Source organism: Poecilia reticulata, chromosome 10 (genome assembly GCF_904066995.2).
Source record: "Poecilia reticulata chromosome 10, P_reticulata-male-v2, whole genome shotgun sequence".
Lineage (NCBI taxonomy): Eukaryota > Metazoa > Chordata > Actinopteri > Cyprinodontiformes > Poeciliidae > Poecilia > Poecilia reticulata.
Window position 1 is genome coordinate 26,958,463 of NC_088839.1, and position 13,999 is coordinate 26,972,461.

Consider the following 13,999-nt stretch of genomic DNA (forward strand, 5'->3'; position numbering starts at 1 on the left):
TGTTTTGGCAGCAATATCAAAAATCAGGTTGAGATAATTGTCATTTTTTTCTTAAAGTTTTTGCTCCTTTGGAGACCATTGTGTCTTAGAACATGTGTTCCAACATTTAGGGTAAAAATAAATCAACCCAGTCACTCGCCCAGCAGAAGAAAGCCCACTCATTTGCTCAGATTTCTCACCCCTGACAGACCGCTTCTCCACACTCACACCGAGCAGATGCACAAAGGGCAGCAACTATTCCGGCTCTTTCTGTTCACACACTCCCTCTGAAGCCGTCCGCAACAACAAGTGCGACTTTCGCAGCTTCGGCCGCTGACAGCGAACTGCAGATGAGGGACGAGCGGCCTGTTCCTTCGCTAACTTAGTCATCTTATTGCAGGGAACAGAGCGCTCATCATCATCTGGTGTGAAAGTTGATAAGAAAAGAAATTGCACTGACAATGAGACATGAATTGTGTTTGTCTCACATGTGAATAAGCGGCTTATTTTTGGACCAATTCAGGGTTATTTGTTGAAAAGGAGGAGAAAGTGGTTAGTTTTATAGGAGAAATTTTCTCAAGGTAAGCATAACTGAATGATTTGGGTTTATTTTTACACTCGGAGTCAAGGTCTGCACTCAGCTTCTTGTGAGGAAGGAGCTAATCTGTCGCGTAGCAACACCTCCCACTCCTGCATTGAAGCAAGAGCAAGAGAGGATGTGAAATAACAGAGGAGAGTTTATGGGGGGAAATTGGGGAAATTTATCAGTGCAAAGCCCGGGGAGTGGACCAAGAGTCTTAAAACATTAAAATGCTTTATAAAAAACTACATGGAGGCTATTTATCACACTGTCAGCTCGGTTTTTACCCCAGTTTTTTTTAGGAATTTGCAAAGAAAGCTACATTTTAAAAATCTATCATGTTGAATAACTGCTTCTCCTTGAAGCAAAACCTATTAAATAAAGATATCCTATAGAAAATTGGGCTTTTGACCCAGGGCAACATCATTCTGGGGACACAAAAAAACTCATTAAGAACAAGTTCATTCATATTTTATCACTCTTGAACTCTTAATTTGTTTATTATTCAACAAATGGCTGTTTAAGGATCCAGTTCAAAATCCACATTTAAGTTGCACAGAGACTGAAAAGAGGCATGATTTATAAATTTTATAAAGGAGAAGCAGTTCTACACTGCAAAAGCACAAAATTTTACCAAGAATTTTTGGCTAGATTCTAGTGCAAATATAGTGCACATTAAATGAGATAGAACAAACTTACATTTATCTTTTTGGCAAAATATAAGAACTTGATTGGCAACAGTTGAGTTACCAATCAACTCAACTGCTTGTAAAAACAGGTTTAGCATATTAGCGTAAGGTATGAAAAAACTTTAAAGTAGTACTTTTAAAATTTTTATTTTAAAACTACTTTCACTGTCAGATTATTTCACTGGTAACAAGGGAACATTGTCTTGTTATAAGTGAATAAATCTGCCAATATTTCAAGTTTACTTAGGAATTTGCTCTCAAAACTAAACAAAAATTACTTGGTAAGGTTGTGTTTTTGCAGTGTAAACAGAGAAAATCTGACAGATAAAATTTTACACCTAAGATTTAGTTGTGGCAAAGAATAAAATGAAAAAGATCAAAGATAAAAGGTGCTTGTCAAATGAAAAATGATAAAAAGAGTATTTTAATTTTATAAATTTAAAGAGTCCGTATTATATGTTTTACAGGCACATAGAGCCATTTTATAGTACAATCAAGTATTAACAGTCAGTTGTTATAAAAAATATTGCACATATCACACAACTTCAGAAAGATTTGATGCCTTGAAATTGGGCCTCTGTCTCTTTAAGAAGCTGTCGCTCTTTCCGACACGTCATCACAGCAATTCTTTATAACTTTTCTGATACAAATAATGTTTTCATACTTCTCTGGACCTAGAAGGGTTTTTCTACACTGCTAAGAAACTCGACGCGGTGAGAGACTCCAGCAATGTTATTGTTATTATTTACTAATAAATCTGTCTTCTCCGTGTTTCAATGTCGCTGGAGTCTCACCAGATCTCTGCTCTTCTCTGTGATCACATTCAAGCTGATGAAGTTCTGCCAGAGAGATTTGGATCACAGCAGCTTAAACCAACAGTAATTAAAACAAGAAGCACCATTTTTTTGTTTTTCTGTTTTAGTAAAAGGAGATAAAAATAAGAATGTTGCTCCCTGTTGCTTAATGATAAAACAAGATCAAGAAATAAGAACCAATATGCACTTTGATGGTTTGGATCTCATTAAATTATTTGCACTTATATCAGCTGTGCTCTGTTAGTAAAACTGCACTCTAACATGTGCAACAAATTTAATTAGAAAAATGAGGTTTCACTAAACTCTTATCTAAAGAACAGGATGAAATGCCAAATTTTTAGTAAATATTTTCAAACTCAGGTCAAAAATACTTTATTAATCCTCAAATTCTGTTTTTAAAAATTTCCATAGTTTATTATTTAATGAATGGTGCCGTTTACAACGGGTCTTTTTTCTATCTGTTGATTTAGATTCAGATTTATTTTTCTTACATGAATTTATATTGTTTTCCATACTGAAAGCCACATTATCTGTAAATACGCTGCAAAAACACAAAATCTTACCAAATATTTTGGTCTGGTTTCTACTGCAAATATCTTAACTATAAACTTGAAATAAGATAAAATTAACTTACAAGTAACTTTTCAGCAAGAAATAGGATCTTATGTTAAGTAAATAATTCTTCAATATTGATCAAAAAGAACTAGTTCCACTGACGGACTGTGGAACTTTATATTTTCCCCTTGTTATGAGTGGAACAAGTACTTCTACATCAGTATTTACTTAAAGCAAGCTGCTATTTATTGATGAAAATTTGCTTGTAAGTTAGTTTTGTCTTATTTCAAGTTTACTAAAATATTCGCACTACAAAATAGATCCAAAATACTTGGTAAGATTTTGTGTTTTTGCAGTAATCTGTTTTATGTTGAAGGCGATAGCTTTGTGTTAACATACAAGGACTCTTTACACACACCCACACACACACGCACACACACACACACACACACACACACACACACACACACACACACACACACACACACACACACACACACACACACACACACACAAAACAAAACAAGAAATGTGCTTCATGACTCCTCCATCTCACTGCTCGGGGTGTTAGTTTTTAGTTTGGATCTAAAAATGATGCAGTCTTGGAAAAAAAATATAAAAAACAAACTGAAATGTGAACAAAACATTGAGATTAACAGTTTTCTCTCTGTGTGTTTTTTTTTTTATTCTTAGCGTTTTGTCTTGTTTTCAAAGTGTGAATCTGATGCATCACACCAAGTAAAATTAGTCATGGCTGCTGCGTGAATCATCAGCTCGTCCAGTTTCCGTATGGCTTTATTTTTCTTCTTTCATTTCATTTTCACTAGACTCATCCAAAAAGGGTTTTTGCTTAATAAGGAACGATTGTTAAATCAAGAAAGTTATGGATAACTCTGAACACGAGTGTCTTCTGTCGGGGACAGACCTCTACAAGAGATCCTCAAGCTTTTTAAGATCCTTGGATAAAGTGTTACAACAATATTACAAGTATTTTTGAATTTATTTGAATTAAATTTTTAGGTTTGAGGTGGAAATATATTCTATTTTAGATCTAGTAAAAATGTGTAATGGTTCCAAAGTGCCTTGCTAATGTTTCCTCCCAAAATTTAGTCATTTTACAACCATAAACTTTAAGGAATTTATTGACATTTAAAAACTTTATGAGGCTTGTAAAGGCAATAAGTTTCACTTTTTATTTCAGGGTATCAGAGTAGCTCCACCTGCAGATTATTTCAATATTTTATAGGTGAAATAATCTGCCAGGGGAACTAGTATTTTTTAATCTATCAATATTAAAGAATTATTGTTGAAAAGTTACTTGTAATTTAGTTTAGTCTAATTTCAAGAGTACAAAATATATGTACTTGAACCTAGACAAAATTTGTTGGTAATAAGGTAATAATTTGTTTCTGCTACGGATTTTTCTGCATGAAAAAATTATACAGTCATTGTGTTTGTGCAATGAAAGTAAAGAGAAAATAACAATGCTACATAACACAGTTGACTTTTCAGCTTTTTTTTAAACTGCAAAAATTATGCTTTTCTTTGTTTTCCATTAAACATAAAACAGCCAATTACAAAAAGAAAATGCCTCTTATGTCAGTTTTGGATTTATTTTTCCACAGTCACATTTTTGTCTGTATTAATGGGTGTGTACCAGCAGCAGACTTGCTAATGCTCACATTTTGGGGGTATTTTAGAAGCATATTTCACCTTCGCTGTTGAATTGGATGGATAAACAGACTGAGCCTCACAGACGCCCATCCTCACTGCTGCTCCTCGACTCCCGCCTTTTTATCCGTCCATCCGCCCTCCCCCTCCGTGAAGGCGAGCAGCCTTGTGCCTTTTCTCTTCTCGTTTCAATATTGGGTTTATTTTTAGCATTCGCTGAACAGAAGTTTTTCAACCTGCGCTCTTTGAGTTGTGTTGAAGTTCTCTGTCTCCCCAAGGTCCCTGGATTATACTTAGAGTCTCAGGAGAACATGGGGACAAAGGCTCGGTAAATAGCCTTGGTGGGTTTTATTAAGGCTGCTTTTGTGACAGGCTGAAAGAGCGTCCAAACTCAAACATAAGATGGAGATGTCTAAGATCTGCTGAAGTTTTCAAGGTAAAGCGCTCACGTTCACACAGCAGGTCTAAATGCTCGATTTTTAGCTGAAATCCGATTTATTTCTTTGTTTTGCTAGTCGTACTAAACGAAAGGAGACTTCGGTGTTAACGGTTAACGCCGAAGTTGAATCCACATGCGCAGTAAAAGAATGTTGACGTCACATGGCAACGAATTGTTTACGGAAGTAACAACGGATGCAGCCGTTCATACTTGTCAAGTCTCCCGTTTTGGCCGGGAAACTACCGTATTTACCCCTTTGTTCCGGCGTGCTCTCGTATTGGTTATTTCCCGTTTTACGGTAGTCATCAACGGCATGTCTACGACAGTCGTTATCCTTCTTCTTCCCCGCTCTTACCTCTGACGGTAGTTTTCTTCGCACCTCCAACTCCCCCCCCACTCCAACAGATAACGATTTTCCGTATTCTCAAGTCCCAAACTTGACAGGTATGACCGTTTATTTATAGATTTTAAAAAGTTTTTTTCAGTAACAAGGACGGTATTGTCACAATAGCATAGCAACGCTAACAAAGCTAATAAATAGAAAGTACAACTACTAGCAGTAGATTTTTGTGGAGCGTTGACCACAATTTCTGTTTGGAGTCGGAACCAGTAGAGGTCTTTCATGATTTCACAACCATAAATTTAAGTCATTATTTACATCCCGATTTAACGTACCTGGCTTTTTCTGACAATGTCTCACATCAGTGACGTAAAGTCGGATGAAATGCAACATGAACGTTCATTGCAGATGCTTTGAAAACAGTCAGATATGTTTCTGAATGAGTATGGAAGTGGCACAGATCGGGTTTATTTTTTTAAGATGGTGAAATAAATCGGAAATGTACTAAGGCGTATTACGACCATTGATAGAAAAAAAGTAGTAGTAAATTTTACAAACGTCTGCTATCCTACATCCAAAAGTAAAAAAACTAAAATAAAAGTCTTTCTAAACTCAGAAATTTTACCAAAGTCAAAAATGTTCGGCTTTGAGCTCAGATAATTTACAATTTTTTATAGAAAATTTCTGACTTAAGTCTCTAATGTTTATTTCTCACAAATTTTCAACTTCTTTTTTTTCTACAAAGACCCCAACACACCATCATACATAACTCAGCTTGGAAATTATCCATATAAACTTTTTAATTACCCAATAACTCCTGCATATGTTGAAACATTGATTGATTTCCATCCATCCATCCATTTTCTTGCACCCTTGTCCCTCAGTGGGGTCAGGAGGGTTGCTGGCGCCCCATTGATTGATTTATTTTATTTAAATGGGACGGTGCATATTAGTGAGCGCACAATGTTGTTGTAAATATACCATATTTAGCAAAAATGCAAATTTCCATCCAGAGTTGCATAAAATGATACAATATATAAACATCCATACAATTTCATACATAAAAAATAAAAACTTCTCCAACCCTATTTTAAGAGGCTTATATCAAAAATACACATTTTTCTTTAGATGTTTACAAAACTCACAAAAATAACAACTGAAACAGAAAAATCCTCAAACATGGTTAAATGATCATGACGGCTAACCAACCATTAATGTATATGCGTCTGGTAAACTATCTCGACATTTAAACTGGTTCTGAGCCTCGTACTGTAACATACCAGCACAGACAGTGGCTCTTTTCTCTATGACACTCGGTTGGTGCTGATGCGGGGTTGCCATGGTGACGTGATGTAGATGTGTTACATCATCAGAGACCTCCTAGCAGCAGATCTTTCGCTTCCTTTTTCTCCCCTCCATCGATAAGCTCTCAGCCTCCTTTTTCAGTCCAAAAGGTCAAGTGCAGATAAACTCAGGGGGGAAAGACAGAAAGACAGAGGGACACGTTCTTTCAAGTGTTCGTTTCTCTAATCTGAGTCGACACCTGCAGCAGATTGATTGATGCGTTTTGCATAAGCGAAGCGGTGAGTGGGCTGACGTGAGGAGTGGTTTTAAAAGCCTCGTCCAAACTTACACGTCTATTGACCCTGTAATTTTAAAACCAATCACATCACACAACTCCTTTAGTTCCCCTCTCATTTTCCCTGCTCTTCCTCTTCCACTCACATTTCAAGCTGATTCACGGCCGGATGGAGCTTGTTACTCATTATCAACTGGGGCTCATTCAATTCTTCCCAAAAAGACTCGTTTTCCGTCCATCCGTCTGTCTGCCGCATTGGAAAAGACGGAAAAACAGCATCAGGATGCAGATGAGCTCGACAAAGCAATCTTTTAAGGCAAAAAATTGTTTTTACTGTCATAATTAACCTTGTAAGTGTTATTAAAAAGCACATTTGGCTATAAATACCATAAACGGTGCAGTCCCCTTGCTGTCTGATTGTTGTGGAGGCTTGCTGAGCTTTCATTGGCAGGGCAGATTGTATCTATTTTTGGAGGTGTTTATGAGCAGATGTAAACATTCCTGTGGGCAATGGTGCAAAGTAACAGAATGCATTTGCTCAGTTTTAGTGCCAGACAGCAATAGATTAGTGGAAAGATGCGGAATGCCACTATTAGCCAAATAAAAGTGTTTCCTGTTCTAATTATATCTTAGTTTTAAGTGTTGCTTAAATTACTCCCTCACGGATTTGTTTTTTTTTTTTTTTGCCTCAACATAAGTTTCCAAAATTAGATTTAGCACAGGATGTCCTCTTATTGTAATGAGGATACTGTATTTGTTTTTATTTTATTGTTTTTATGTTTGTTTGTTTGTTTATTTTAGTCATGTTATATTTATATTTAACATGTGGTTTTGTCAAGATTCCTGTTCGGTAAGAAAGCTAACTCTCCTCACTATAACCAAATCTACCTAGAGGTATAAATAAAGTTGATTGATTGATTGATTAAATATTTCGTGTTATGTAATTATCCTTGGTGAATACAAAAAGCAGTTCTCTTAAATTTATTGATGAGGAAAGTGCAATCCTTTGTGCAAAAAGTAACTGCATTTGTTAAACAATAGCTGGTTAAACAGCCTATCCAAGATTTCCACCTGACATGTAGAATCAAACTTCAAGTATAAAATAATTGCTGACCAACAAAAATGAAAAATTTATCTCACATTTACCTAAAAATATAAATATTTAGGGGGGATTGTTGTGTGGAAAAGTGAGACAAGAGTTGATGATTTGGGAAGATTTGTTTCCTGCTACATCTGGTTTAGAATAACAACATTTCACATGAATTACATCATACCATCGTCACACCTGGTGGTTTTGCTGTTTCAGGAATTAGACGACTTGTTAGCGCTGGATCAATTAAATTTAATTAAACTTATTTTTATAGTGCCATTTCACAAAAAGTGTTGTCTCAATGTACTTTAAACACAGCAGATGCATTGAGTCATTAGCTGCATTTCGTAAACTGGAATTACGAAAAAATGTGGTTTCAATGGAAACACTCTTTTTTTTACCTCACAAAAGCCATGTGATCAACAATCGGATGTTACTACTGGCAGAAACGACTAAGAAGACGACAGGAAGTGATGTCGCGTCGTTCTTTTTAATGACTTATCTCGGGAAAAATCCATATCCACGTGTGATTTTAATTGTGTTATTTAATGGAAGCACTGAATTGTTTAATCGACATTAGCAGAATATTGACAAAGTTTTGTACACATTTGGAAACACAGCGTGTAACTTGCAGCAGCATTCACTCCTTCTGGACGAACATGTAGCAACAGTAAAAAAATCGGTTGCATTGAGTCACTGACTTTACAGCAATCCTTCATACTAACAAGCATGTAGCGACAGTGGAGAGGAAAAACTCCCCTTTAACAGGAAGAAACCTCGAACTGAACCAGTCAAAGTCTGGACTGAAATGTCGTAAAATTGTTTGGAGAAACCACAAACATGCTCAAAATCTGAAACTAAACCTTGCGTCTTTTCACACAGACACAATCTACTCCCTTTTCTTGAGCTAAAGCTAAAAAAAAAACACAATCAAAGAGACATAAAATAGTATCTGTGATTGGCTTAAAGACATAATCATAAAGCTGTAATCAATCATTTCTGTGCTGTATTTATTTCCTTATCTCATCTACTAAAATCATGACTTCTGCAAACACTTCTTTTGTCTTCTACTTACCCTCTTCTTATTTTTACTCAAAAACATTCAGAGCTTAAATAACTACTTTAATTTCTTTGTGTTAGAAACAACATATAAATTTAAAACTTCACCAACTAACTTTTTGATTAAAAAATCTGAGCAGTAAAGTATATAAGTCAAACTCCATTAATGTAGTTTTCTAAATGTTTTGGATCACCTTTAAATGCACTCTGTTCTTTCCTTGAGCCCATCTCTTAAAAACGCCTCAGTAGCCTTTCGAAAACATCTGTTGTACCATCACTTTGTGTTTTTCACATTCACAAATTCCTCTCTTCTCCAGCCTTCTGCTCCCTGCCATTCTCATACTTTTCACTTTTTTTTCTTTCTCTGTTATTTTTCTCAGGGCTGAATGTCTTTTCAGCATCAGCCTCTTTTGGCGCGCTACACCCACACACCCATAGCAACACGCCGTCGTCTCTTGGTAACAACATTTACGCAACGAGTGAAGAAACTGAAAATAAAATGGGCCTGGGTTTGGCTTAGACTCTTTTATGGAGCAATATAAATAACTCCCCGCTTAACATGACAGTTTATGTTTCATCTGAAAAATTATATATTTTTTCTCTTTCATTTGATTTTCACCCTTTAATCTTTCAAAGTTCTCAGAATCCTGTATATTGTTCATAATCATTTCACTGTTAATTGCTTAAAGGGGCCTCAGAATTCCCAGAACGTTCATGGCCAGTTCACATTAAAAAAGCACTGCTAAAACATAAAAGTATATTCTTATCAAGTATTTTTGGTCTAGTTTCTGGTGGAACATTTTAATTAAGACAAAACTAACTTACAGGTATATTGGGAGCTTGTTTTAAGTCAATAATTCCTCAATATTGATGAAAATGCGGTTGCTTATATTAGCAGATTATTTCGTTTATAACATGGGAAAATGTCTTGTAAGTGAAATAATCTGCCAGTCGATCTGGTATTTTTTCATCAATGTTAAGGAATTATTTACTTAAACCAATCTCCTGTTGCTGAAAACATACTGTAAGTCAGTTTTGATTTAAAGTATGCTAAGATATTTCCACTAGAAACCTTTTTCCTCTCCCCTTATTTGTATTGTTTTGCTGTTTTTTATGAATGATATCACCACATTTGTCACCCTCTTATATCTGTGTATGTAAATATCAAGAGGAGAGATTAATTTCCTGCTCCAGGTCCTGACTCATTCACTAATTCATCCCTCCTCATTTCATGTATCGCCGCTCTCAGGGCCGGCAGACACCGCTGACCTCTCTTTCCATCAGTGAACTAATCGAGGTACTGTGGGTTGTGGGTGGAGGTAAATGACACTCCACCCCACTCCTCCATTCAGAAATATAAAACCTGAAAGCCTTGGAAAGCTTTTTGCAGTGCAATCCTGACAAAATGCATTGAATAGTAACTAACAGAGCATGACTGTAAAACGTGGAAAACTGTTTTTTCCGCCTTCATTTTTTCTAGTTTCGCATCAGCGATTAGTTCTTACTCCAGACAAGGTGCCAAAACTCAGAGTCCCGGGGGTTTTACTCCCCGCTCTGCTGTCCCAAACTCTCCTCCCACTCGTCTGTGTGGGCGCTGCCACTCACAGCCTCTCTGTGCGAACGCCCACGCCCCGCTCTCAAATAAACATAAAAACAAGAATGCAGACAGGGGATGCGGGCGCAGACTGACTAATGCGTACATTTAAATGCTTTACTTGATTGCTGTTCTTGCACACACTCACACATACGCAAGTATGAGCTGAGACAAGCAGAGGCCTTTGACTACGCCATTCAGAAGAGATCACGGGTGTTTAATGTATTCTGTGGACAGTTTTCCCCTTTTTTGGTTGTTTGTTATTCAGCAGCAGCAAGTGACTTTGAGCCACATTGTTGGCTCAAAGTCAAACTTCAGAGCTGAAGTTTGACTTCATTTTCCTCTGGGATTAAAGCTGCAGGATGTAACTTTATAAAGAAAATGTTCTTTACATATTGGTTAAACTATCAACATATTGTGACAGTTTGAGGAAAAATTCAATCTCCTACACCTTGTCCCTGAGCTAATATTGCTGACTGAAGAAACGCAGCCAAAAAAAACAACCAATCAGAGCTAGGGGGCGGATCTTAACGCTGTCAGTCATCCTCCTGTATGCTCTGCTAAATGTGCTAATGATGGAGAAACAACTCACCGTTACAGGAACACCGCTTATCTGCTGTCATCGGTGGCTATGCTAACTAGCATTAGCATTCTGGAGATCTGCTGACAGGGAGAAGTTGTAGCAGTGAGAATAAGGGATGAGCAGTGACACAAGAGACTGTGATTGGCAGCGCAATAGACTCTCCTCATGGCTCCGATTGGTTGTTTCTTGGGAGAAGGCAGACAAACTTAATTTTTAAAGATTATCTGTGTCAGTGACAGATTTAACAAATATTTAAAAATATATATTTAGATGGTAAAGTACTTCTGAATTAAATTAAAATACATTGAAGTGTTGTCCTCAGGGTCACATGGTTTCTGTTGGGCTCCTCTGTATCTAAAGTGAGGATGATCAAAGTGAGGTCCGGGGGCCATTTATAGACCTTGGACTGATTTTTGTGAGTCCCCCTGCCAAACACAATTAAAAATTAAATGAAACAAGTTAGGAGAAAACTACAACATTGAAGCTGAAATCTAAGTGTTATCTTCCCAGTGTTCTGGTAAATCAAACCTCATCTCATACACCTTAGTGCAAACAAATCTGATTTAAATTTCTGTGCTACAGCCTGGCGAGATACAGTGTTTTCAAATAAATTCTGTTTTTATTGCTGAGAACAAATTGAGCTTCAAATTGAGAAAGAAATGATAATGCCTTTCATCTAACAGGGAAAACTTCCCAAACAAAAAAGTGATTATGTGTTTAATTAAAATAGTTCCTTCTTAGTTTATTGGTGAATAGGTAAAGAAAAATGAGTCTTTGTGAGTTGTGTGGGTTTAAATCTCAGATGCAATTGCTCAATATACGCTTTTAATCTGTATATTTCCACTTTATTTCTTTGTTTTGCCTTGTTATGGATTTTTCATTACATTTGAGTGTTTTTAACATCCTATTCTCTTTATGGCCTCTCTTTCTGTTGGATATTTTGTGTTTTCCATTTGATTTTTAATCTTTGACCTGTAATGAAGACCTCAGTTGTTAAACCTGGAAGCAGGCGATGACCGGACGGTGCTCCCCTCTCATCCGAACACAAACCTCCTCCTGCCCTACTGCACTCTGACTCCATCCTGCCTGTCGCCTCTGCTCTTCGTCACAGGAGAGAAAAATCCTCACAGCTTCTCCGTCTCTTTCTTAAGTCACCTCAGTGTTTCCTCCTACAGGTGTGTGTGTTTTCTGTGGGAAACGGAGGGGAAATGTGGGCTCAGTCGTCAACTGGGTTATGAAACCAGCACTGCTTCCCCGGGCTGCTGCTATTTCTGGATCCTGCAGAGGATATATGCGGGATCTGCTGCCCCCTGCTGGCTGAAATGACTCTGGTCCAATTACATAAAACAGAGGCTGTGTGAGTCATCATCCCCCCGCTGAGGACAGATGGAGGTGTGTGTGGTGTTTGTGTGGGGGACTGGGCGGAGGAAAACAGCGGTGGACTCTTAAATAAGGGCTTCCCCCTCTCTCTCTCTCTCTCTCTCTCTCTCTCTCTCTCTCTCTCTCTCTCTCTCTTTCTCTCTCTCTCTCTCTCTTTCTCGCTTTAACTTTCAGTTTTTTTCCATTTTTTCTGGGCCAGGAGCTTCAGTAGCTGCTGTGAAACAATGAGTGAGCAAAATGCAGCTATTTTTAGCTTTCAGTCTGCCTCATACAACCAAGAAGCACATTTTAGACCATTAATGACACAAATAGATGCGATTAGTGGCAAATATCAGGCTGCAGATGAAGAATATAAATCTGCACACATGAGGATGATGAGCCGTAACAATGAGGCGGCACTCTAGTTTTTACTCCACCTTAATATTATTTAAATAAGCAAAATAAACCAACCTAATTTAACATATATAACAATTAATGTCTGGTTGGACCATAAGCACGTTACCTGCAGTTGAAACCAGAAACACATTTTTTTCTCACTGTCTGAAGTTAAATTAGACTAAATTTATCTTGTTTTAGGTCAGTTAGAATTACCAAAATTATTTCTGTTTGCTAAATACCGCAATATTTATTAAAGCCTTCAAACGGAATGATTACTGTCTCTTTAACAACGAGGAAAATCCCAGATGATGTCATGGGTTTGGAAGCTTCTGATTGGCTGACTGACACAATTGAGTTAATTGCGCTGGTTTCTTGTTTGACACGATGAGAAAGTCAAACGAAATCAGCCAAAATATCACAAAGAAACAATTTACTGATGTTTGAGGTCTCTATGTTCATCAGATCAAACAATTTTGAATCGATGAACGCAGCGGTTCAAAATATGAATTATGATATGCTATCATATTTCTGATGTTTTTGGTCCGAAATCTGCAGACTGATCCCATGGTTTCAAAACTACAAAAAGAAAAAAAAACTCTGAAATTTTGAGATTAAACTCAGAAATGCTCTAGAAAAAATCTTGGAAAATGTTCTGCTTTTTTGAATATTTTTTCCTAGAAAATTTCTGAGATGAATCTCAAAATTTCAGAGTTTTTTTCTTAACAATTTTTGACTTTTAAAACTCGGAAATGTCCAAGTTTTTTCTAGAAGATTTTGAATGTTTTTGGTGAAATCTTTTAATCTTTTTTAAGAGCAACGCCCTTTTTTCCTGAGTTCTTTGGAGCAACTTTTATTTCTGAAATTTATATCCCAATTTCTGTGCTTTTGGTGGAAATTTACTCTTCTTTTTTATATATCTACAGGAGCCCTGATACAGTGTTGTAGACGTTGGACGGGATTCCAGTTGATTTTTTTTTTTAAGTCGGAATTTCCCAGCTTTGAGTACAACTTGAACTCAGCATCAGACATAAAGCTTTTTTCAATTAGCTGCGCTGGATCTGCTACAAACTAACACAGTTTTCCATTACTTTATGTTTGCCTGCTCAAGAAATCTCATAAAATACTAAAAATGGTTGTTGGCCATTTTTAGCCAATGTTTAGCGAGAGACTGCTATTGATTAAATGATCATATAACTGAACTATATTTAGTTCAACCAATAAATAACAAGAGTGTTTTTAATGAAAGCATTCTCATTATGACACACAGA